Source organism: Centruroides vittatus, unplaced genomic scaffold (assembly GCF_030686945.1).
Source record: "Centruroides vittatus isolate TY-2023 unplaced genomic scaffold, ASM3068694v2 scaffold_435, whole genome shotgun sequence".
In the NCBI taxonomy this organism is placed as follows: domain Eukaryota; kingdom Metazoa; phylum Arthropoda; class Arachnida; order Scorpiones; family Buthidae; genus Centruroides; species Centruroides vittatus.
This window is the reverse complement of record NW_027122708.1, coordinates 6,522,992-6,549,937: the sequence shown is the minus strand read 5'-3', so window position 1 is coordinate 6,549,937 and position 26,946 is coordinate 6,522,992. Positions and strand designations below refer to the sequence as shown.

At 28.1% G+C, this 26,946-nt stretch overlaps 1 long non-coding RNA gene across 1 annotated transcript in view; it reads right to left on the bottom strand.

The window, feature by feature from the left end:
- Positions 1-5,923: 5,923 nt before the first annotated feature.
- The window catches only part of LOC136989116 (uncharacterized), a 65,751-nt gene continuing 44,728 nt past the window's right edge, over positions 5,924-26,946 (bottom strand). Inside the window, exon 2 of the long non-coding RNA XR_010882863.1 lies at positions 5,924-6,158. This is a non-coding gene — a long non-coding RNA (uncharacterized lncRNA). The remainder of the gene's footprint in view (positions 6,159-26,946) is intronic.

Here is a 26,946-nt window from a genome sequence, read left to right as displayed (position 1 = left end):
TAACAGGGAAAGTAACAGTTAATATTTAATTACTGATATCAATAATTTATTCTTGAGATCAAGATTTGTTTTCCCAAAGAAAGTATTTTGATTCGCGGATACAAAAATATATCAAATTATAATTTGTTTTATAAATTATAAAATATTTCTACACTAAAACCAGATTTTCGGTTATGAAATTAAAAATAAAATGTTTTAACGTTGATAACAAATAACACGATTTTCAATCCTTGTTTTATAACAACTGTAAACGTAAATTGAAAATGAAAACGTGGAGAGAAAATAAATTAATAATTATATATGAAGTAAAATCTGGCTACCTCGTAATACAGAAGTGACGTAATACAGAAATGTACCTCGAACGCTTAGTTCGAGGTACATTTCTGTATTACATCGCTTCCACTTTCATTCTGAATCGAGTAAACCTGTTGAAGAGTTGTTTGGTTTCTCAGTACATACGAAATAATATGATAAAGTAGTTCGGACAGGTTATCATCCGGTATACGATAAACCTGGCCGAGATGGCTAGGTTTAAATCAGAGAAACAAATTAACTAAACTGTTTAGAAATTAGAATGACTTAATTGCTTATTCTCATTTTATATTCGTTAAAACAAAAGCATTATTTGTCCAAAGTAACTTGCATTTAATCTGAAAGAAAATAATCCTGGATTATTTTATTCCATCAATTTATTTTTGAACGAAAAATTTGTAAGTTGCAATGGAATCGCGGTTTGACTTGTTCCATAAGTTTTGTTTTTATTTATGAAATTAACTTGTTACAGATAGTCTTTGAACACAAAATTTTCTTGAAATTTGCCTGTCTTTACGGCGCATCTCTTACGATTCCATACACTGTCTGTTAAACTTATTCAGGCCAGGTTTTCTTGAAAGTATATGGCCGAGTCAATCCATACAACTAACTAAACACTCAATTCTCATGAATATTTTTAGAATTTAAGAGTTAAATCGTGTTTATTCTGACTTCCGAAGCATTAGGTAACCCAAATTACACAATGACAATACTTATCTCACATTTCGCAGCTTTTCTGTCTGGTTTTCTGCTTAATGAAAACAGTTTCTCCTTAATAAAATTTGCACTTTTCGTAGCTAGTTTGCCAGACGTAGTGCTAAATTTTTGCATGTAACTTACTGGCGCCTGTTAGTAGAGTTGCAGGAACGTAATAGAAAAAGAGTATACAACGTATTAATTAATTCGTATCATTACACCATAACGTGAAAGCATATTAATCTAAGGTAAATATAAACGTAAGAAAATTGAGGTAAAACCTCGCTTAGTGGCGAGGTTTTACCTCAATTACCTTAAATATAATATTCAGTTCTCAATTTACATTTAAATAATTTATTTTTTCAAAAATGCTAAAAAGCCATATATTATTTGTTTTGTTTTTTTTTCAATTTTGAAATGCAATATAGATTTTATAATGTATACGAACTTCAATTAATAACAATTTATGTTCGACAATAGAAGTAATTATAAATAATAATAACCTCTGAAATAGATTATAACTTTAGAAATATTTCAACTTTGACGTCACTATATAATTGCAGGAGCGATAAATCAGTTTTTCACCTAAGATAATTTAAAAAGTCTAATTTAAAATATCCAATAAATTATTAAAATATTTCCTTTTATTCCGCTGATTAAAATAATTATTTTAGACCAATTTCCTATTAAATATCAACACACGCACATTTAATTTCGTTCAATTGTTTTAATACTTTTCAATTGTGCTTTAATCGAGCTTTTCCTCTGACTGCTGCTTTTAAAAAATATTTCAGTAATTGAAATATTTCTATTTAAAGTTCAAATAAATAAATATATTTAAAATTTAATTTAAATTCTTATTTAAAGCTTGTTATTCTTTTAGATAAAATAGTTATACAATTTCATAAATTGTTTAAATGTTAAAAATAAAATATTCTACATGTATATTTAAGTTATTTTATATAACGTACAATTTATTTAATGAAAAAGTATTGCGTATAGCATTACCGGTTTCATTCGAATAACAGCCACGGCGAATATTCAAAGATTTATTATTTAAAGTAAAGATGGGCGAACAACGGTTTCTCGAATTCGAATTTTAATCACATCTTAAATATTCAAATACCCGGATTCTTAGTGAAATTAATTATTTAATGTAACTTATTTTATATATTTCGATATAGTAAATAAATTAAAAGAGTAAAATGAAAAGAAAAACAATTTACAAAATTTCAAGAAATGAAAGTTCGCTTTTTTTTTTTAACTGAGTTTTTCAGTAGCCTTTTTAAACTACTCTTCTCTTAATCATAATAGATTAATCAATAATTGTTTTTATTCTCACTTACTGCAGATTTTTATTTAAGAAACTAAGCAAAAGGTATGAAAGAAACAAACACTATAAATATGGATCGATTTATTCGAATTTATTTTTTATTGATGTCGTATTTGATATCTCCAATCTCGAATACTTTTGAGTATTGACGGGTAGTATTCTCCCATTTGTAATTTCAAGCTTTAACTACGAGATGATCGAGGGCGGTTATTATTCGAATAAAACCGGTATACAAATCTGTAAAAAGTTTCTCGCAATTACAAAATATATTGTAATTCTTTTAAGTATTTTTTTTTTTTGCGTGACAATGTGAGTGTATATATCAGTATCCTTGCATAACTTTTAATGAACAATTTATAATACATTTTAAAAAATGTCGACGTTTTTCCCCATTAATATACGATAATATATTGACTGTTATTATCATAAAACACTCGTCATTATTAAAAATATCAAATAAAAAATTCATTTAATTAAAAATATAAGTGAAATCTTGAGGAAACGTAAATGAAAAATTCGTTGTATAGGATAATTATTAATAGAATAGGAGTAATTATGTGAGAAATTATTGTTGTTATTATTTTAACTGTTTAGTAGTTCCATCATTTTTATTTATTATATTTATTGTAATAAAAAACAATATATATATATTTTAATAATAAAACGTCGTAAGAAACTATTTATTGTTTTTACATTTTCTAACAGGAAGAAATTAAAAATTGTTGAATTCCGGTCAAGCCGGAACTCAATGCCACCCTCGACAGAGAATCCGTATTTTCTAAGTGTTTTTAAAAGAAATAACAAACGTATAGTCTGCCGTAAAAATTTCTTTGAGGAAATATTTGTCAGGTAAGAGTTGTGACGTCGATAGATTCTTTACTTCAAGGTTTAAAGACGTCGTCGTCTAGCAACTTTCAAATATAATACCGGAAATCAACGTCGTTTAAAGTAAAAATAACTTTTAAATTTGCATAATGTTTTTTAATAGTTCTGTTCAAACGAATATGTTTTTGTTTGCCCATTTTATAAAAATCTAACTTCACTAAAAATGGATTTGAAAAAAATAATGATAATTTCATCGATGTTCTTAAAATAATTCTGTAAGTATGACTTATGATAGCATTGTGACAGCTCTATGTCGTTATTGTTTTCTTTCATCATTGTCAGTCACGTAAACTTATGCTAAAAATATTCAACGTATTTATTACATTAGCGATAATAAAACGCATCGTACTAAATAATAATGCGATTTATTTAAATATTTAACAAGTTATTATTATAATAATTATAACTTGTATTAATAATAACAACTTAATAATAATAATAACTTGTTAAATGTTAACGATTTTCAGTGAATCGTTAACATTATTCATTAATGATTAAATAAGACGGTGATATTTGAAGTGTGTTTGTCTATTAGTTCAGTTCTTATATAACTTGAAAATGAAATGTTATTTTCGCAGTTTTTAAATTGCGAAATTGTTGTTATATAAACTTTGAAATTGTTTAGTTTTTGTAAGTCTATCTTTTGAAATTAATGGACGTTAAACAAATTCCTAATTAATGTCAGATTTGAAAATAAAATGCATCAGACTTAGGTATATGACCTAAAGTTAAGGGCTGGCCGAATCTTGTCACGTCGGAGCCATATATTGTCTATCAGAAATACGCGAGCCGCGTTCTCTGTTAAAACTGTTTTTTTTTTTTGTTTTTTTTTTATAAGTTATATATACAGTGATAACTGTATAAACCGGACTCGTGCGGTATCGAATATTTTTTCCGTTTAGACAGGTTTCCGTTTTATTAAGGTTCCGTTTTGGACACGTTTTACTGTATATAAAACACTGATTTGGTCACGGTATACAACGTAGTAAAGGTCGAGAAGAGCCGTAATTTGGCCAATATATTTAATACTACATGACATATTGTATAGTGTAAATATACTGAATATCAATAATTGAAAATATTTTTGAATAGTTTCCGTTTGTTTAAATTTATATATTTAAAATCTTATCTATTTAATGTGTACGTGTGTATATATATATTATTTATTTATTTTGGGATTCTGTCATTGAATCATCTCTACATTTTTGGATAATCTTATATTTGATATTTATATTAATATCTATTTTTAATGATCGTCTTTATTATCTTGTTTTTAATTTTTATTTATAATTTATTTAACACTAAATGAAGTTACTGATCGACTTTTTAACTACAGTATTATGCTGAATACTCTCGCTGATATAATAACTTGCAAGAATTTAGCTTCGTTGGATTTATCACGTATCGTATATGAAATGTAATGACGTTTCAAAACAAGAATGTTTTTCTGAAATATTACATTGCAATCTTTAACAAGCTGATTAATTTTGGAAAAATAACACTTTTTTTAAACTACATAATATTTAAATTTATCTGAATTTTAAATATATTCTTTAGGTTTTTGACAAGACTATGTCTTGTTTATAAAATCGTACTGCCCGTTTTGTTACCTACTTAGAGGTATGAAGGAGTACATGTCAAGAGTTGATATTTGGCAGAGAGTATTAGGTGCCCAAATCATTTGCGCATAAAAAAATCCAGACTTGTAGGTAGTCAGGAGACCAAGAACGGAGTCAAAATAAAATACAAAATGGCGACCCTCTTCTACAAACAGGCATCTCACCCCACCGAAGTCAGTGGGGAGAGTACCACCCACAGTCATTCTAAGAAGTGAACTCTGACCTTAGGACTGAATACGTAGTATCTTCTATGTTAAATAAAATTTGTAATCTAATTTTGTAAATTTGGGAGTGCTTCAAATATGACGTTAAAACGGTTTTATGTCGTTACAAGTGGGTTTTTTTTAAGATTATCTAGTATATATATAGCGGCCGAATGGCAGACTACCGCTCTGGGGGACCCGGGATCGAATCCGAACGGGTCGAGAAATCCCCAAGAATTTTTCGGGGGGTGGTCCGTTCGGATATGTCGGGCCCCGTCCCTCACCACCCGGTCGCCCCATTGTGGGCCTGGCCGAACCCATAATGGGCCTACTAAAAGAGGCCCTCTTAGTGCCCACAGGGCGGAAAGAGTTAAAAAAAAAGAAAAAAAAGATTATCTAGTATAGTAAAATCGTGGGACCGATAAAAATTTGACGTGTAGGGCAGAGGGCGCCACCGCGTGACCTTCTCCCTTTGACCTCACTTTGCTCCTAAACTCTAACGAGGAGAGAGATCTTTTTACTTCATTTAGTTAACCTTTTGATTCGACAGCCATTCCGATCTTGGATTTATATCATATCTTGACACTATTGTAAATATCGCGTAGCCGATACAAATTAAGTGAATTATCAGTTTCTCAGTTAATTTTTACTGGCAGAACGAAAGACGCAGAACACGTGGTCAAGGTCAACGTGGATATCACGGACAAGGTAGGGAGTGCCATGTACAGATTTTAGCACGCCACTAAAGACGTTATATTAAGGTTGTCGTTACATCCAATGACGTTATAATCGAGTTAAACTGTATACTGTTTGTGCAAAATAAAAAAATAATTTCGGACGATACAATAACCACGATTATTTTTTTCAAAAACGGGAAATTTTCGTTAGGCATCGACAAAAATTCAACCCGGGCCGACACGCAACGGAGAGAAATTTCGACATTGGATAGATTAATTTCACAGAAAATGCATCGTGGACGACCTCGTGGTTTTGGCCGGCGAAGTTTGAACGATCGCGCTCAAAACCAGTGATACCAAAGAAGATTGGAGAATGAGAACGAGACCCGCTTGAGCGTCAAAGTGATTCCGCTTAGTAGTAAGTCTCCGAGACCTAGTCTTGTCCTAAATATGGCTTTGCCTTTTTATTTTGTTTTAGATTAAGTTGGTATTCAACCTTTCATGGTAAGATGAATGAACGCGTTAGCTCACATCGCCATATCGAGAATTCGTAAACATCACATTTTTGTAAGGACTTATTGATGATAATAATAAATAGGATAAAACAAGTGAGATGCCTTGAGGTTGTTTATTCAAATAATACTCACTTTAATGGTGGCCATGCTTAACGTTTTTGTGTTTCATTATTTTTCAAATTGTATTTTTGTCAATCTTTTCGTTAAAAATAAGCTTCTATTTATCATCGCTCTATAAACTTTTTTCAGTATTCACATTTACAGTCAAACCTGTTTTTGTGCGGTCTTTTTCTGTGCGATTTTTATTTGTGCGATTTTTTTGTGCGGTATATGAAAATTTCAATCAAATTGGAACATATTTGACTCCTGTAAAATTTTTAAAAACTCTATTGGTTGTTTTCTATGACATCAGCAGGTTTTTTCATTTTTTATTCAGTAAAATTTTTTTCTCATACGTTTATTTCGGTCCCCTCTTATTTTAATAGCATAAAAACCATAAATATTATGTTATATTTGAACAGATGCGGTAAGTTAGCTCCCCTCCAGCTTTAGACTGCAGGTGTGAAATTTCACGCCTTGTTAAATGAAATAACACTTCCTGCAGCTATATTTATCAAATAAAATCATTATTTAACGATTATTTTTAACTTTTTAATGTTAGATTCGTATTTAAGTGGAAATAATTAATTAATATAAAAATTAAAATTCTTAGAGGATTTTTTTCCCCATTAGGTGTTGCAGAAAAAGGCCCAAGGAGTTAAGCATTAGACAACTCTCCCGGAGGTACGGGATAGATGCACAAACGGACAAGTATCATTTCGTTGCTACCATATTGTTACGTCGAGTTTTTATTTAATTTTGTTCACTTTTAATAAAAGATAACACTTGGTCGTATTTGCGTTTTACATTTATTTTTCTGGAACCTACAGTTAAACGATTTATAAGCGTTGATAAAAACTATAGGTATGCAGCTGAGCCTATATTAGTCGAAAGTGATTCGACCAGGTGTGCAATTCATTTCCGTTTGACAGTATTGCTTCACTGCACAATTTCCTATAGCGCGTGATTTATGAAAAACCCTGTATGTATATAATAACACAATTATATTGTATAAAACAGCAGATCCTTCATATGTGCAACTTTTCTTATTTCTGCTTAAATAATAGTAACTAACCATTTATTCAATATAAAATTTGAAAATCATTTATTCAAAGAAAATGATGGGGGACGTTATTACGCTGTTTTATTCGTTTGCTTTTTTTAAAAAATCTGCTAATGTAGAAGGAAAAGGAGAAAAATTACGATTATGCATCCGATATTTTTGATTGAATGGCATTTTTCATTGTAAAAATGATCTTAAGATTTAATTAAAGTTTATATATTTATTTCTATTTATACTATAAAATCACCACAATTTCATTTTTCTCGATTAGTTTATGAGAGTAAATTTTAAAAAATGAAAATTCTAAAAGCAAACCTTCAGTAGGCGATAATAATCAGTCATTTATTTCCACAGTTATTCAAATTTCAATTACATTAATTACATAAGAGCAATTATTATTTGTGACATCGTCACAATGCCGGGCTGCGATTTTTAATCATACTTTTAATTTATTTAATTTAAAATATATACTCTTCACCTCAAACTATTAGTAGTGGCTTGCCCCTGTACTATATCATACTTTTCCTTTAAGAATAGTCGTACCGGTCATCTATTAACTGCTTTTAGGGGAAAAGCTTTGAATTGAATTGTGTCTACCGGTTTGCATCGGATGTTCATATATAGTTAATCGGGCCTCCTGCCCCTAAGCTTTCCCATTCTGGTTTCGACTTTCATCTATCTAATACCATTCTTGAGATTAAGGAAGGACAGTCAGTCAGATGGACGACAGTGGAAATTTATAGGTCTACAATTTTTTTTTAATTGCTGCCCAATGACTTTTCCATGTTAATTAACTCGCAATACAAAACCAAACTCAAACTAATAGAACATCGGAAACAATGCATAATAAGAATTCAAGTACAGTAAAACCTCGGTTTTCGAACTTAATTCGTTCCTTAAAGTTCGAAAACCGATTTGTTCTAAAACCGAAATAAATTTTCCCATAAGAAACAATATAAGATGGATTAATCCGTTTCCGACCCTCAAAACAAAACCCTTTTTTTACATTTTTAGCTGTATTTCATGCATAAAAATATCTACAAATGCAATATAATACTATATATATAATATAATATAATATTAATAAATTTTTGTTATTTAATTTAACTTTAGCATATTTAAACACGATTTCTTGAATGTCATTTATATTACGCGAATGTCAATTAACGCGGTTTTTATTAATTAATTTGATTTAAATTCAACTGCGGCGCGTACCGAAAAACGGCAGTAGTATCTTTTCCGCATGCCCATTGAAATATAATTTAAATAACGTCATCGATGATTCGTGTCGTGACGTCTAATGACGCGAGGCGATCTCAGCGCCACTAACTACTGAATGAGTAATCCTGTCGTGGATTGGTCCGACCATCGACTTTCTTTAACATATGAAGTATAGTGAGTTAACCATTGTGTCTCTCTGGTTCTTGCCGAGTAGCTTATTCGGCAACCGGTGCAATTACGAATTTGAAATTCTGTTCGAGAACCGAATTGGGTTTGACTGTATTATTATTAATAAAGAATCTCTCTGTTAATAACTCCTGGATTCCCATCGACTGCTCTAATATACTAGTGATTTGACTTCGAACGATTAAAATAAATAACTTTTTTAATGAGAAGAATAAGAAATATTTTTATAAACACAAATAAATAAAAGTCTAAAAATAGAAAAAGCATTTATTTATGCAATTATTTCACTCTTCAGATCGAATGTTATCCATTTTGAAAAATAAAATCGCATACTTGAAATGATCGTATTAAATATGGCAGAAAATCATACACTCGTAGAACCACTTTGTTTAATTTCATTTATACAAAAAGGTTTCCTTTAAATAACATTGAAATCCTGCAAATTAATTCCAATACAATCAAATATCATTTTGTATTAAAATATTCAAATTAAATCTCAAGGATCTCTCGAAGGAAAAGAACATTTCTTGTTAATGATCAATTAAATGAAATCAGGCGGATATCAGTAATGAGGCTGAAAAATGGTTTAAAATAATTTATTTTAAATGTATATCTCATCGCAGAAGAATGATTATTTATTCTTAAATAATCCAACGAATCTTAAAAATTTAATTTTTAGGTATAGAAATTTTTATCGTGGCCAATTTTTATTATTAAAAATTTAGAATAAATTGAACGGGGGAAATCCAGAAATGTGTTTTATGGATTTCCACACAAAATTAAAATTGTCTGTGGCACCATCTATTATGAGATTTGTTAAAAAAAATAGCTTTTATATTATTATTAAAAAAATATCAAAAAGCCTAACCTTTTTGCAGTTGGTTAGTCAGGTATGGTGCTATCCCTATGTAGTGGAGAATAAACGTGGGAAATTTTTTAAGTATTTTCCCATGCGTTTTTTCTCATTACCGTTTTGGAAAAAGATTTTGTAAACAGTTATGTTTAATAAAGTCTTTTTTTATTGTCACGTAATTCCTTTTTTATGTGAATTTTTTTTCGCGGTAGTTTTTGGCTAGTTTTTGGCGATATCCGCAAAATTATTTTGCGGATATAGCCATAGTTTACAAGTGCCACACGATTGCCCTTGACGAATATATCCATCGGTCACTGCAGAGTCGTTAATTTTGAGGTTAGAGATGAGTTTTATTTAAAAGAAGAAAGTTGTAAATGTTAATACCGAGTAAAATCTTCGTTACTATTCGTATATTTAAAAAACATTTTTTTTTAAATAAAAAATCCAAATTTTCCCGTTCGTTTATAGTTGAACAATTTAATTTTTTAAACTAATTTATTATATTTCCTAAGAGTGTATGGATTATCATAGTCAACTTCACAAGAATGTTTTCCTTTAACTTTTTTAAATTTAGATTTGAGTTTTTTAATTCTGTATCTCTTAAAATTAATAGCGAGGTTGAGGCCGAAGTCTTCAACGCAAAAACGTGTACGTCGGACGTTCGGCGCCACTTTCCTGTAAGCCTAGAAGTTTGACAATGGTGTTTGAAAAGTCAGTGGAATCATGCTCGACATTCCAAACGCCATTGTCAAACTTCTAGGCTTACAGGAAAGCGGCGCTGAACGTCCGACGTACACGTTTCCGCGTTGAAAACTTTGGCCTCAACCTTGCTATTTACCGATTTTAAAATTAACTTATTTATTTTTTTTACGCCATGACTTTGCATTGACGAGGTTATGGATTCAGGTAAAGTTAGTGTTGGAAGTTTAATTTTTCTAATAAAATTGTGTTTAAATACCAGACATTTGTTAATAACTTATTCAATTCTTCTTCCATCTTTTTGGTGTACGTTGGATCTTGGCAGGTCATAGTATTCTTAGAACTTGGTTGTTTGTTGTTCCCCTAATTACAGGTATTTCTTTCGGAATTAGCACAAGGTTGCTGTTGAGAACAAATCATACAGGAACACTTTGAGTGGAAAAGGTAGGTTTATTGACACAAAAGAATATGCATTTCGGGCTTAATGCTCTTCTTCAGTCCTGTTATATCGTTACAAAATATGTAAGATTTACAGAATATATTAAATATATTTAGCATACGCGTAAAAAAGTTTTCATAGTAAATATAATTACCTAAGACTATTATAATGACTGCTGGAATAACCAAATTGTTATGTAAAACATGGGTGAAATAAGTAAAATAGTAGAGATAGAAGAATTTTGGTTAATCCGTATAAAAACATGGGCTAGAATAATAAAAACAGAACTATATTAAATATAAAAATTTAAGTAATTAGTTCAGAAATGAAATGTTGTAAAATTAATAGGAAATACCTGTAAAGTACGATGCAATTCCGATAAAATGTTTTAAATGTTCTTTGATTAAAAAGCTAGAGAAGTACAAAATATAAACCAAATACGACAGCCTAAAAAGAGAAGTGTGAGAGTATTCACTGTATCGTTATCAGAATGTGTTGTACGACACAGTGGGATACGATGGAGTGGAGGAGACTTGCATAATACCTAATTTTGTTAAACATTTTTTAATTAAAGATTTAAACTTTAATGGTCCCCAAAACATCCAAAATCTTCACATATCAATATTTAGCATAAAAATACTTAAAAGATGTTTATAATTTCAAATAATTTACAAGTATGCAGTTCCAGTGTAATTTCAATGAATAGTTATTTAAAAATTAAAACAAAAAGTTAAAGAAGACATTCTTTTAAAAAATGAAAACCACATCACATTGCGCAAATACGTAAATTATTAGAACGAAAACCCAAACACAAGTTTGGTTTTGTATTTTTTGAAGGATACGAAATCACCTTTCGTATTATTTTGAATGAATCACGTTTATCCTCGTTTTCTTCCAAGAAATTGCAATCAATAAGTTTTTCACTTATTGCAGCAGTAAAACTACATTTATAGGAGTAAATTTTAGTTTGTATTGTATAAACTTAGTTTTCTGTGTAATGAAGAAATCTTTAGTTATATACATTATATCTATAAGAGAAGATATATATATTTGTTAGCGCTTGGTTTATAAACTTAATGTAAATTTTTAACATTAAAGTTGAATAAAGAAAATTATAACATCCATTAAATAATTTTATTGAATGGATGTTACAATTTTCTTTATTAAATTTATCATTTCTTATAATTAAATTTCAGAAAGTTAATATTAAATATTAAGAACACGTTTATTTATAAATTTTAACATCTACAATTTATGCATTACTTTGTATTAAATTAAAAATTCGTAATGTCCTTTAAAGTTTATAATTTTAAATAATAAACGAAGAATTACAATTGATCGAATTTTCCAATAAATTTGTCTTATTAACCGTAATTCAAATAAAGTATATTAAGTGGTTCTTTACTTTTTGTTTAATTATATTACTACGTGATAAATTATTGCTTAATTTGCTGAAATAGTTATTTTTATTCGTTAATTAATCTAAATTTTACTGAAAAGACTTATATTCTTATGTAATCGATATTTATGCAAAAGGATCATCATTAAGATTTTTCGTTTGCTCACACATGTACTGTGCATCGTAGTAATAATACGAGTAGAAAACATTTCCAAGAAATTGGCAACGATTCTTAGAAGTTTAGTAGGAAAAGTTTCAAAAAACATTTTATATCAATCAAAAAAGTCTGTAATTATGTAAAATTTCATACATTAGCTCTGTAGAAACATAGAATCAAGATTATATATATATGTATTAATGTTTATGCAAAAGAATCATCATTATATATATAATGATAAATATATATATATATTGAGGAATTGACGATTAGAAAACAATAACTACTTTCATTTTTAGGGTTGATAATGAACATATTTTTAATCAAATGTTAAATTTATAGTCAATATTTAATTCGATATTTATTATACACTAAAAGTAAATACTTGAATTTTTAATATTCTTTTACAGGCAAGTTAGGTTTCAGTCGACTGCCGCCATAGCATTGAAGCGAATCAACGGCCTTTTTTCACTTGCCAATGTACATGAGAGCCTAAAAATATATTTTAATTGTTATTTATTAAGTGCGCAATAGCGCTAGACCTAAAAAAGGATGTAAATATAAAAATAATAAATAAAAAATTTCCAAGACCAACTTAACAGCAGGGCCATGAATATAAATGGAAGCGCTATATTAGCGAGAAAAATTATATATATTTGAAAAATATAGAAATTTATCATTAAAATAATAGATATAGAAAAAATTTTGGGCATTATTTATTTATTTAATTTCTATTAATCAAACAACTTCAAAGTTTTTAATATTTTCTAAGGGGGGGAAAAACAGTTTTAAGGATCAATCACACAAAGTTCCTTTATACCTAAATGTAGAAATGTAAATTTATAATTTTTCTTTGATTATTAAATTATTTATTATTATTAATATAAATAATAATAGATATATCATACAATAAAATAATATATATATATATATAATATTAGTTATATTTTAATTAACAAGTTAAGAATTCGATTTAAATTTGGAATGAAAATGAGGAAAATCTTTACACAAAATTAATTACAATAAAATAATATAACCTAAAATTCTATTAAAAAATAAAGATAATAATTTCTTATATTTGAGATTTTAATTATATTTATTCACTTATTTATTTATTTTACACAAAAATCAGTCATAGTTATAGGGCAGTCCATAAATGACGTCCACAGTGGAAGGGAGAAACGAGGTTATGAAAAGACAGACAAAGTGGGACAAAGGGAAAGGGAAGGGTTCAACTTCAATGGACGTCCGTTTTATTTCATTAAATTTTACACAGTTTATATATTTTATTATATATGAAGTGATAAAGATTTTGAGGGTGGTTGAGTTTCGCTGGTCGTCCGAAGGGGGGAGGGGTTACAGAAACTTGGACAAACTGGGACAAGATGGCGAAGGGGAGTACAAACTTCAAGAAAAATGCGGACGTAATTTATGGACAGCCCCTAAGTAATAATACGAGATATGGCTACCTTTTAAATAACAAAGTGGTTTTTTTTTCTTAATACAAAAAGTAAATAATAAAGCAAAACTAGTTAGTATCTACGTGAAAATGTTTATAAAACACAAAAATAATATAGTTTTGTGTTTAAATTTAAAGTTTACAGAAAATCTTGTAAAGGTCTTCAGATTTTTTCAGTTGAGCAAAGCAAACTTTTTTGTCCTACTGAAATTTTAATTATTTCAGTGAGACAATATACTTTTGATTTCATATGACAAACTCGATCGACAATGGAATATAATAAAATATAGTTTCAAGGAGCATATTTGGCTCTTCATTTCTTGGGCACCAAGAGGGCCTTCTTTTTCATATCTATTGTAGGTTCGACCAGGCCTTCAATGGTGACGTCCTGATTGTAGGGACGGGACGAGAGACATCAGGGACAGACTTCATGAAAAATTTCTAGGGTTGCTTCACCCGGAGCGGTAGGACGACGCCTTAAGGCATTTATAAATTTGAATTTCGAATTCTCATATTAAACAGCCTTGAACCAGGAAAATTATAAATTTAGATCACAGTCTTCTGAAAAATGGGAGTATTATTTGAATAAGGTAATGATTTTCAGGAACTAACTTAATATTAAGATGTAGTAGAATAATCAATCAAAGCGTTTTAACCGGTTAACGAGGAAAAATATTCCAAAAAGTAGTTTCGATTTCTAAACAAGTTTTTATAAACATAGGAGAAAAACCAGTTACCTTTCAAATCTGAAATAGGCTAATGTAGTTGAAATTTAAGCTACATCACCTAATAATTTTAAACATTAAACATCACATTAAATTTATGCCACGCATTCACTCACTTTATACAACAATTAAATATTATCAAACTACTTTTAAATAATAACTAATGATTATAAATAGTAATTATATAACTTATTTGAAGTAAGTCTCATATCGATTCTGAAACAATAAGTTTTGATGATCTTAAAACATTAGTTTCATATTTAACTTGGGTTTTGTCCCATTATAATTTTAGTTAAACTATTTTCATATTTAAAAGAATACTTAAAATTTATACAAAAGCAACAAATAATATTGAATACTTTATATATGTTTAATAATTTATTTATTAGAATTATTTTAACTATTATAAATTTCTGAAACATTAATTCTTTCCTGTTAAGTTTTAAATACTAATAATAAATGTTTTATTGCTAAAAGTTTTAATTTAAAATTGATAGAACGTGTAATACATTATAATATAATAATAAATAATATACTGTAATAAAGTGTCTTTTAGGTATTCATCTAGAAGAACATTAAGGCGAAAAACTAGTGGATGTATGTAATAACGAACAATTATTTATTGTGACGATGCTGGGCTGCATTATTTATTTATTTAATTTAAAATATGTCTTCACCTCAAATTAGTATTGTCTTTCCTCTGTACATCATACTTTTCCTGTTAGCAACAGAGTCGTGCCGGTCATCTAACTCCTTTCAGGAGAAAATGTTTGAATTGAAATAACGTAACTTCCGGTTTGGACTAAGATTTCGTATAAGGTTAATCGGGCCTCCTGCCCCTAAGATTTCCCATTCTGGTCTTGGATTTCGTCTATCTAACTTCGTTCTTGAGATTAAGGAAAGACAGATGGACGACAGTGGGAATTTATAGGTCTACAATTTTTTTAGATTGCAGCCCAATAAAATAGAATAGGCAATAATAATCTAAAATTAATTTATTAAAAAATAAAAAACGAAAATTAAATGAATTCAAGAACTTTTCTTAGAAAACATTAACGATATCCAAGATAATGTGCTCTAAACATTCATACATTATATCATTACCTTGGGTAGAATCAATTTTCAGTTTATCTATTTACTGTTTTCATCATACTGAAGAAAAAATTTATATTTTATATATATAAGCCTATAAAACATAATTTCTTTTCTTACTCATATTTTTCCACTATTTTGATAATTAAATATGAAATTGCTTAATTATTCAAACGTAGTTAAAATATTTTCTTTCTCTTACATTCAATTAATAAAATAACTGAATATAAAAGCATTTTCTTAAAGACAGCGGTATATTTTAAATGTAAACACGTTCTTGTTCATGATTTATTATTATTCAACTTTACTCGGTCATATCTCGTATGCCATTAACCAGGAAGATTTTAAAACTAGATTAACTGTTAAAAATATTACGAATAAATTGAGAAAAAATAAAATACACTATTATATTTATTAATAATATTAAAATAATCTAATTAATTAATTAATTTTGATAAAATAATTATTAAATTAACTTCTTAAACAATCGAGGAAATAGAATTAAAAAGCAGTTTTCCTGAGGTCATTCAACATTTTAAATTTAACAAGTTTTTATATTTGATGCGATGCAATATAATACGTGTTCACTAGGTCAAATTCTATTATTATTTTTAAAATAGGAAATGACTGAACGATAACAAAATACAAATGATCAAAATCTCAAATGCCAAGGGCCAAATCTGTACAAAAGATATACTATTGGCTATATCTATATAACTACGCTAACAGGAAATATTTTATATTTGATAATTAGTGAGAATATTAAATTCAGGAATGCAAATTAATATTATTTAATTTCTTTAAAACTAATAATTTTTCCTACACAAAATATATTCTACGTATATTTAGTACTTCATCTCTCTTCTCATACTGAAAGATTTTTAGAATATTAAAATAAAATAAAAAAATATGTTAATGAAAATAATAAAATAATTTCTCATATAAATATTCATAATATTTGGAAAGTATAATAGCATTTTTCTCGTAAATTTATTTATAAATTGAGAATCAAGTATTTTCGTTCATATCAGTGATATTCAAACTGCATTTTGTGAAATTTTAGGAATATATACATCATTTACAGGAATTCCATAAGTCCATTTAATTTATAATAAAATGTATCACTTTGAAAACTATGTCTTGTTTTTTGGGCTGCAATTTGAAAAAATTGTAGACCTATAGATTTTCACTGTCTGTCCTTCCTTCCTTAATCTCAAGAACAGAGTTAGGTAGATGACAGTTGAGACCAAATATGGAAACCTTAGGGCAACAGGCCCCGATTAACTATATAAGAACTTCTGGTTTGGACCGAAGTCACAATATTTCAATTAAATTTTTTTTCTTGAAAGGTGTTAGATAGATGACCTGCACGACTCAATTGCTAACAGGAAAAGTATGATATACAGAGGCAAGACACTACTAATTTGAGGCGGAAAGCATATATTTTAAATTACATAAATTAAAAATATGATTAAAAATTTCAGCCCGGCATTGTGACAATGTCACAATTCTCGTTTTTATTTATTTATTTCGGCTAGTAATTATTTAAAATAAAAATGTGTGTGGTGCCATTTATTATAAAGTTTTATTTTAAAATAAATTATATTTTATTATTTATTATAAAAAGGCAAAAGGCTTAATTTTAAGAGTAAAGATGAGTTTTATTTTTAAAAATTGTAATTGTTAATAACCTACTCGAGATACGATATGTGACTACTCTCTATCTCCTTACTCCTTTGACCTATAACCACCAAAAATTAATAGCATCAATGCCCCTTATACACGAGTTACCATACTAAAGTTCATTTCTTAATCTTTACTACGTCTTGAGACATTAAATGAAATAGATGACAACACACATACAGATCCATGAAATTTTTGTCCATTTTTTTGAATTTTTGGACTCAGTAGAGGTCTCAAAACGTCGAGATTTGAAAAAAAACCTTCCGAGGGTTAAATTTGACACGATTCCAATACTTTACCGTATTATATATAATTATATAGTATATTACAGCCGGGAAAGTAATACTCGCTGTCTTATTTGTTATTAATTTATGCTGTTAAAACGTATAAAGTTTGTTTTTATATACAATATAAATATATTGTTACAGGTCGAGCGGCGAAAATTCACAATACTTCTTTCTTTGATAATGCGTAAAAAATATTTGTTAAAATTGTATACTGATTGCTAAGTTTCGATATTTTACGTTGAAAAATATTAAAAATAACAATCAGAAATTTTGAAATTAGCCGAAACACTTGCTAATGTTATACAAGTGCAAGATACTTTTAGAATTCGAATGACATGATAGATTCTGTTTAAACTTTACCTATACCTTTTTGATCATCATTGTAAAATCTGAAAATGTACCATAAAATATCATGGAACGATGGCTCACTACACTTTTAGAATAACAGAGTAGGTCTGTTAATAGTATCTGCTTTAAAATTTTCAATGATACTGGCAATGATATAAATTAAAACATTATCTAAAATTATAACAATTAAAATTGTTTATTATTATAATATATCAATCAATATAATAACAATTCGGTCTTTTTTCGAAATATGATTGTATTAACATGCAATAATTTATCTACGTTAAAATTATTGTTTGTTTCGCTTGATACCAGAGATTTCATGAGACAAGTTGTTTTATTGAGTCCCATTTAGTTCTGTTACTTTTTTGGCCTCTTGAGAAAAATGCGAAACATTTTCATACTTTCTTAGCAATAATACAATAACAAGACTTTCATCTCTCTGACACGCTCCTTGAGATTGATCACAAAGAGCGCGTCAGAGAGATCAAAGTTTTTCAATAAGAATATTTAATAAAAGTTTGGAAACTTATTACGCTACAGTATAATTTTGTTTTATGCAGGGGTTGCAGTTTCGCGTAAAACGAAATTCTGCGTAAATTCATGTATCATTCCAAGTAATCCCAGATGATCGCACTTATACAACCATTTACAATGAACAGAAAAACTTTAAAATGCATTTAAAACGTTTTACTTATATATTTTTACTGTAATGAATAACATTTTAGTCCGATGTATGAGTATACGAAGGACAATTTTATTACATCGTGTCGAATACACTACTTGAAAAAAATTCATGCATACTAGCGTATTCACTACAATGAGTAGCCAGTATTTAATAGTTTTCTGTGTTAGAAATGTTAGAAGCTGGAAAAGCACGATTTTCAGCTGACTTGGAGGCTCTAGGAGTGGATTAATCTAAACTAATCGCCATTCGCCAACACGAATCCACTTATAATAATCCCTCGAAAACAAGATTCTACTGTAAATTACTCGGACTAAACATAATGTTTTCAAAGAAATCATGAACCCTTTTAAAAATATATTTTATCATAAAGTATTTGCCATTTCAAAAAGTTTTTGAATGTTCTGTACAATACGTAAATATTAGTGTCATGTATTAGGTCTCTGCGTATATTCTGAATGTTTTATGTAAACTGAATAATTCCGTATTGACAATTTAAAATAAACTTAAAGAATCGTTTTAAAGAAATCGCAGTAACTTAGTTACGAGAGTTTTACAATAGTTTATAAACATTAATTTAAAAGAAAAATTCTGGACAGCTTTAGCAAATAAAACGTTATAAACGCAAACCATACCCAATCAATATTTAATAAAGAGAACTTATTTCTAACACTGGCCTGTATATTATAACAGTAAACAACTTTTATTATTTATTACTATAATACTAAATAATAATTAATTAATTAGAAAGATCGTATTTTTTACGCTTTCAGTTAAAAATTATTACTAATTCGATATTCTCCATTGATACAATTTTTAGTTTACTAAATAATTGCTACTATTACTTAATGAACTTATTTGCTTTTTTAATAAAAATTACACCCATTTAATAATTTCAAGCAATGAATATTGATATGCTTTTGACGACTTTTTCTATCTCAAATTTTTTAAGAATAAATTTTAACATTGACAATGTTAACTCGCATTCAATAGCAATATTTACTTGTAGAGTATTTAAAACAATTTTTTAAACGATAATTTTTGAACATTTTAATCGAATTGCGACGTTCCAATTTGTGTTTTTTAATATCAGCAAATATTACCATTGAAATCTTACTTGGAGGAATTGGCTCCATAGAAACGACAGTGTAAGCTACTGTATATATTCACGACAGACTTCTCCTTGTAGACAATAGTTAGATTCGAAGTTATTGTTCGTTTTTTGTTTATTTTATACATCAGTTACAAACAAGGCAGAAAGTGGTGTACTCCCAATGCGACAAAACGAAGATCCGAATAAAAAGAACATAAACGGTAAAATACGCAAAGGTATAAGTATAATTGAATGACTAAGATATATAAAGATTTTCTTTATTTATCTCTAGATCTTTTATCTCTCCTTTATAATACGGCAATTTTTTAACATTTTTAATATTTGCTTCATACCAATCAAACAAAATCATCTTTAATAAATTGAAAGATTTTTTGTTTTTACACTTAAGATATATTACATTGAGCTAAAATTACGTTAACTGGTTACCATAAATCTATTCATAAGATCGAAAAATTTTGTATTTGATAAGAATGATAAAAGCGAAAATTTCATAATCCGTTCTATTTTAATTTCAATCAGATTGCACAATCAAGGAAATGACAACACACCCAAACAAGGATAAAATGGATTATGATAATAGGCTTATATAACATTCGATTTCGGCCAGTTTACAACTTTGGAATTAACTTCGAAAGTGGAGAAATATTAAAATAAGTTATTATCCCGATAACAAAATGATGAAATAAATTAAAAAATTTCCGAGATACAACGATGATATGATTATTTCGGTTTAAAAAAAAATTTGTAAGGTATTTATTAAAAATGAATAAATAACTTACAATATTATATTTTATATTAATCCATAGGACCAATCAGTTTTGGCATCCTTCGTATCTTTTATGAAATCAGTTTATGTAGGGCGTAGGCGACCATCCGTCACGTCCTTCACATCCGGTTTTGTTCCACTTTAACTTCCGACCATCCTTGATTGCCATCGAAATAACAAGAAACATTAGAATACGTGAAAATTTCGTAGCGATGCGGAAGTTTTATTTGTTTATACAAGATAATTTCAGCTTCTTTTTAAATTTTAGATAAGATAAATGTGTTTAGCAATCGTCTAATTTCGCTTTACACGGAAGGAAAATGATACGATGAACAAATTTATCGATATCTTTCAATTCAAATCATATTTATTTAACGTTTTTAATTATAAAAGTTTTATCCATTCTAATTCAAGGATTCTCAGTCTTTGCTCGTTAAAAATTTCGGTTAATCGGAATCGTCTACAAACAGGTTTCTTTTAAAATTATATCAGCCAATGTCAAAAGATTAGTGAGGTGTTTTCGTTCATTTGTTGCGTTACCTTCTGTCTCCGCCTTATAATTGTAAACACATCTTATTCGGCTAATTATAATAAGAAGTATAACATTATATATATAAAGTTTATATAAATATTCTAAACACAGTGATAATCCGAAAGATATTTCATCAGTTATATATTTTATATAATATAATATATAACTGATATGTTATCATACTACGATAAACACACTCATATATATATTATCGTGCATCATATATACGAGGACACGCCATTTTCATTTACACTATTTATTCAACACAAACAAATCACTTACAATCCGGTAGATAGGTTCATCTTCTCAATATAATCTCCCTTCAGCTGTGTAAACTTTGCGCCACAAGTGTGGCAGCCTCGTATATTATCATATTATATATATATATATATATAGTATATAATATATTATATATTGATAATATATATCTTATCAGTTATTAATATTATATATAAATATAAGAATATCGTTATTAATTTTCTTTTAGAAAGATAAGAACTTTCTGAATTTATTAGAAAACGAAAATAAAACATTAAATTTTTAACGCCTACGAAAGTTAGTGTTTAAACGCCCAATCCATTTTGTAAATTTATATCCTGGTTACTTCTTAGGGTGGATACATATTTACATACTGGCATTTTTGTTTTGGGAGTTATTTGTTTATTAATAAATCAATTTATTTAGTTATTATGTGTTTACTTAATAAACTTCAATATGATCACAGAAGTATATATTTATTTCATTAATTAAAAGTATTATTCTATAATTATAAAATACTATAAATGAAAATACATTTTAAAATGTTTATCTTTTTATATCATTTATAAATAACGTTTGAAAAATAATTATTAATAGCTTAGCGCTATTTAATGACAATTGCTTTTGATTTAAAAACAGTTATTTAAATGAAAAGTTAATTTTAAAAAGTTGTTCGTAGAACAAAATTTTTGCTAGTGATTGTTTTTATTAAAATGTAAAGTTTCACATTGAAAGAAGTGTCGAAAACAATGACACTTCTCTTTTGGAAATATAAATTATTGAACCTATAATACAGTATTTCAGTTTGGTTATTTAGCCTACTATTGTTATATTTATCGGGAAGTGCCAAGAAGATAAAATCACGGCGAGGAGTGGAGTGTTCAGGTTTTATGATATAGTTTATATTTTCTGCAGCGTCCTAGAGAGTTAAGGTTAGTTCACACTGCGCGAATAGCGAAAGCGAATGAGAAAGCGATTTTTATTCGCCTAGTGAAATTGATCCGCGCAATCAAAAGCGAAAAGCCATTGCGAATTTTAAGCAGCCAATTATTTGCAAGCGAGAGAAAATATTGTCTCGAAAAACAAAATGGCCGTTTTTGACATTCTGTCGTTAACCACGTTTGTTTATTTAATGAGAAAAGAAAAAAGTACGTTGAAAAGAAAACGATGCTGGGTGAGAGAAATACTTAAAAACCGCGAATTACAACATCTACTCTATTGAGCGAGAAAGTTTCCGTGGTCATCTCGAAAACAGCGAGAACCACGCGACAACTAGCGGGAATACCATTGGTGGCGAAATTTTTTCGCTAGCGAAAAAGCTCCGAACTTCGAAGCGATTGGCGGAATGGTAAAATTGGCCGGAAACGATGTCATGTCTGGTGTGTTATTCGTTCTGTTTTTCGCTTTAGCCAGAGAATCGTCCTCAACGTGAAGTAAGCTTTAGTGTGAGAAATTTGGTGCAGACTGGTCAAAGGGTTTAGAAGTGTATAGAGAACAGATAGTCGGACAGACATTCTATTTTATATACACAGATTTATTATATAAAAAACATTATTTGTACTCGTACATTAAAAATATTCGTTCAAAGTTTTTATGTTGAAATTTCTTTTAAGTAATTTATTTTGAAATTTGTTTCATGTTCGAAAGAAAATAAATTTCTTGGTATTCTTATATTGATGTAACAATTAAATTTTAGCATAGTTCTCTCATAGTCATAATTTCCCAGGATTTTGCTTTGCATGGCATTTTGTAAAGAAATTAGCATGAAGCCAGATGAGGTTTACTATATAGATCGTTATCATATACCTTAATAGCTTGATTTTTTTCATTATCTATTTATACAATTTAACATGAAATTTTCTATGTATGTGTATGTGTAATATCCTCTATAAGCTGAACTGTATGTGCCTGCGAGGTCTCACTGGTCACTCAAAAATTCAAGTTACAATTGTTCAAATATCTTTATTTATTTTTTTTCAGAAAAACATGACATATGCATTTCGGATAGAAGTGTAATTAACAATCCCTCTTCAGTGTTAAGTGCATTTTTCTCTCGAATTATACTAATCTAGGTGATATTGGACGATCAAATTATAAAACATTACAATTTTGCAAGTCCAGTTTCAATTCTTCTATAATCACAGAATTATGAGCAATATTATACAATCCACAACAATTAAAACATTATTACATCTCAGTAGGTGAACAATGTAATGAAAACAGACAAGTACAAAATTACAATAATTAATGAACTATTATAAAATTATAATGCATAATGAACTATCATCAAAAGAGAAGTTTTCATGTATCAAGAAAGTATCATGAAATTTTTCATGTTTCAAGTATCATGAAATTTTTCAATTACATATTTTATTATTAAAAACTTTTAAAATTTACGAGTTTGTGTTTAATTCCGTTTAAAAAACTAATATTGAAATACTAAATCTATATTAAAATATCATTGATAAATTTTTAAAATATTCGCAATAAGGCTGATTGAAAAGCATCGTTCTATCGAAATAAGTGCTCGTATATATATCAATATATAATATATATTACACGTTATACGCAATATTATATAAACTTTTTCCATATTCTTACTATATTTAATTAATAAAAACATATTAATAACAAAAAAATTATCACTTTAAGTAGCTATTGTAAAATTTTTTACATTATTAAGCTTTATTTTCATATATTCATCATATAAAATTTAGATGATAATCAACATCATGATTTTATAGAAAATAACTGGATGAAGTTTTGATATTATCTATATACCAAGTAAATAAAGTATTTTAATTAAACTACAAAAAGTGTTTTATCAGTAATTTAATTCAGAAATTATTAAGAAATAAAAATTTTAATTCTAATTAATATATAAAAACATGTATAGGTACAGTTTAATGACGGAAAAGGAAGTGTTAGTTTCTAAAAAAATAACTTTCAAATGTTATAAATAAATAAGGATAGTAATGAGATTTCTATTATTTTTTTGAGAAGATTAATAGAAATTAACTGTTCGTGATTTCGTTATAATATTTAGTAAACCAGAATAGATATTAATTATTAAGAACGAAGAAAAAAAATCACCTTTTATTCATCTTCAATATTATACTGCAGGGGTGACCAAACCTTGTTACGATAAGAGCCATACACTGCCTATCAGAAACACACAATTTTTTCTATTAAGAATTATACTAGTTACGAAATACACAGAAATACATCCTTTATTGGAATGTCTATAGAAGGGCCGCATCATTTATATTATATATAGTTAGAATCGCTGTTCTTTAGCAATTATCAATGTTAATTTACTAGTACTTTATGATTGCTACTATATACATTGTTATTTTATGACTATTAGGTAAAGAATTATTTAACTTCTTCGACTTTTTAAATGCACCCTAAGCTTTCATTTTCTTGGTTAGTTTGCGAGTTACATGTGCAATCACTACGTATATTACACTATGTAATAGCCTAAAATTTATAAAAATATTATATATGTGTAAGTAGTATGTACCAAGTTTATAAAAAGTAAAAGATCTAGAAGAGCCTCATGCGGTTTGGTCACCGTGTTGTATTGTTTATTAAAATAACAAACCGATCTTAGATTTTTATTTTTTAAATTAATAAGTTTTGTAAATATTCTTTCTTCTAAGAATAGAAATTTATTTACATTTTAAACATTTTTTTATATTCGACGTCGCAACTGTAGACTTATATATTTTTAATATTTTCAATATATAAGTCAATATAAATTCAATATATAAAAAGACGAAGAAGTTAGTTTTTCTCGTAAATTTTAATATTCAATTTCCTTTATTAGATAATTAATATTATTAAAAATCAGTGGCGTGCAGTGACATTTGATGATAAGGAAGCTGTATTTCCATGAAAATTGTAAACAAATACTGGAAATGACAAAAATAAACAGATTATTTATTTTAACTCTAAAATAAATAATTGACACGAAATAAAGTTATAAAAACTCGTTCTTATTATTTTTTTATAAACTAACTATTCGGCAATTTTTTTTCCGCCAAGTCGTTAATTACTTTATCATAAAAATATTTTTTTTAAATAGCTCGTCGTCGATTCTATCAAAGTTTTACAAGCTCTTTTTCTATTGAAAGCAACGCTAGTGACGACAATCTGTCCTCTGACTGAGTGTTCCTTGCCAATGTATGAATTCGCTTTGTGGTTGAAAAACTGCGCTCAACAGACGCACTGGTAGATGGTACCGTAAAAATTAATGATATTAAATCATATAATTCTTTTAATACATCTTCGTTCGGATCGTCATTAATTATATTTTTCATGTCTAAGAGTGACTTGCCAATATAGTCCGGACATAAATCTAAATATTGCAATTCACTATGTAATTTAGATGAATCAAACAATTTTCCATAAAATTTACTTAAAGAATTAAAACTCGCTTCGGAAAAATTGTTTTTCATAATATTTAAAATTGTTAATATCTAAAAGTGATAAGACATAAAATCTTTAAAATTTTTATGTTTGAAAATCTGTATATATAATTATAATCAAAAGAAAATTATAATTAAATATAGCTTTGTAAAGCAACGTACATAAAAATAACATTAAATATTCTTTACTTTTTAAATCTTAAAACAATGCACTTAGTCAAATAGCTCCCTACCAGTGGCTAAGGGATAGCGTTATACGATATTTTGGTGTGTAGCTAAACCGCGAGCGCATGCGAGAATGCATATACAGTAGAGAGTCGTTAATACGAACCCCGGTAATCCGAATCGCCGGTTATCCGAACGATTTTCAGTCGGACTGTGTCGTGCTGAATCGAACGTTTTTGATACTAGATTTACTTCTAAAGTATAATTTTCATGTTTTTATATTCTTCAATATATTTATTTTGTTTGTACAAAATAAAGAAATAATTTTTAACGATACAGTAGCCTCGATTATTATTATAAAAATTTTCGTTAGGCTTAAAATCGTCGAAAATTCAACACGATGCGACACACAACGGAGAAAATTTCAACACGAAGCGACACGCAACGGAGAAAAATTGGAACATCGGACAGGTTAATATATTTTTTCGCACATTATCCGAACAAATCACTAATTCGAACAACCCCAGTCCCCAATTGATTCGGATTAACGACTCTCTACTGTAATCTGGCTGCTTTATATTATTCAGATATTTTCGCAGTGGAAGCTGTCCCGTATTCGACAATACGGCGCTTCCATTAGGAATATGCATACACGAATTTATATTCGAATATACAATAGCAATCTTATCATTGTTTTTCACATGCATAGAAATTTATAAGATACATAATGCGGTTATAATAAAATATTAATTTTAAGTAATTCAAAGTATACATTTAAAATACGAAAATAATCGCGCAATATGTATTTATATTTTAGAAAAGACAAGGGAAGCGGTGCTTTCACAGCTTCCATGGACGGCACGCCACTGTTAAAAATTAACTTTTAGGCTAGCCGTTAACATCAGTTATATTAATTACTTATAAACTTGTTTATGAAGTTCAAATCTTAAGCATACGTGAATTTAATCATTTAAAAGTTCTTTTAAATGACAATAAGTTTTAAAGTAAACTTATTTTATTCTGGTTGTTTTGTAGAAATGCGCTTA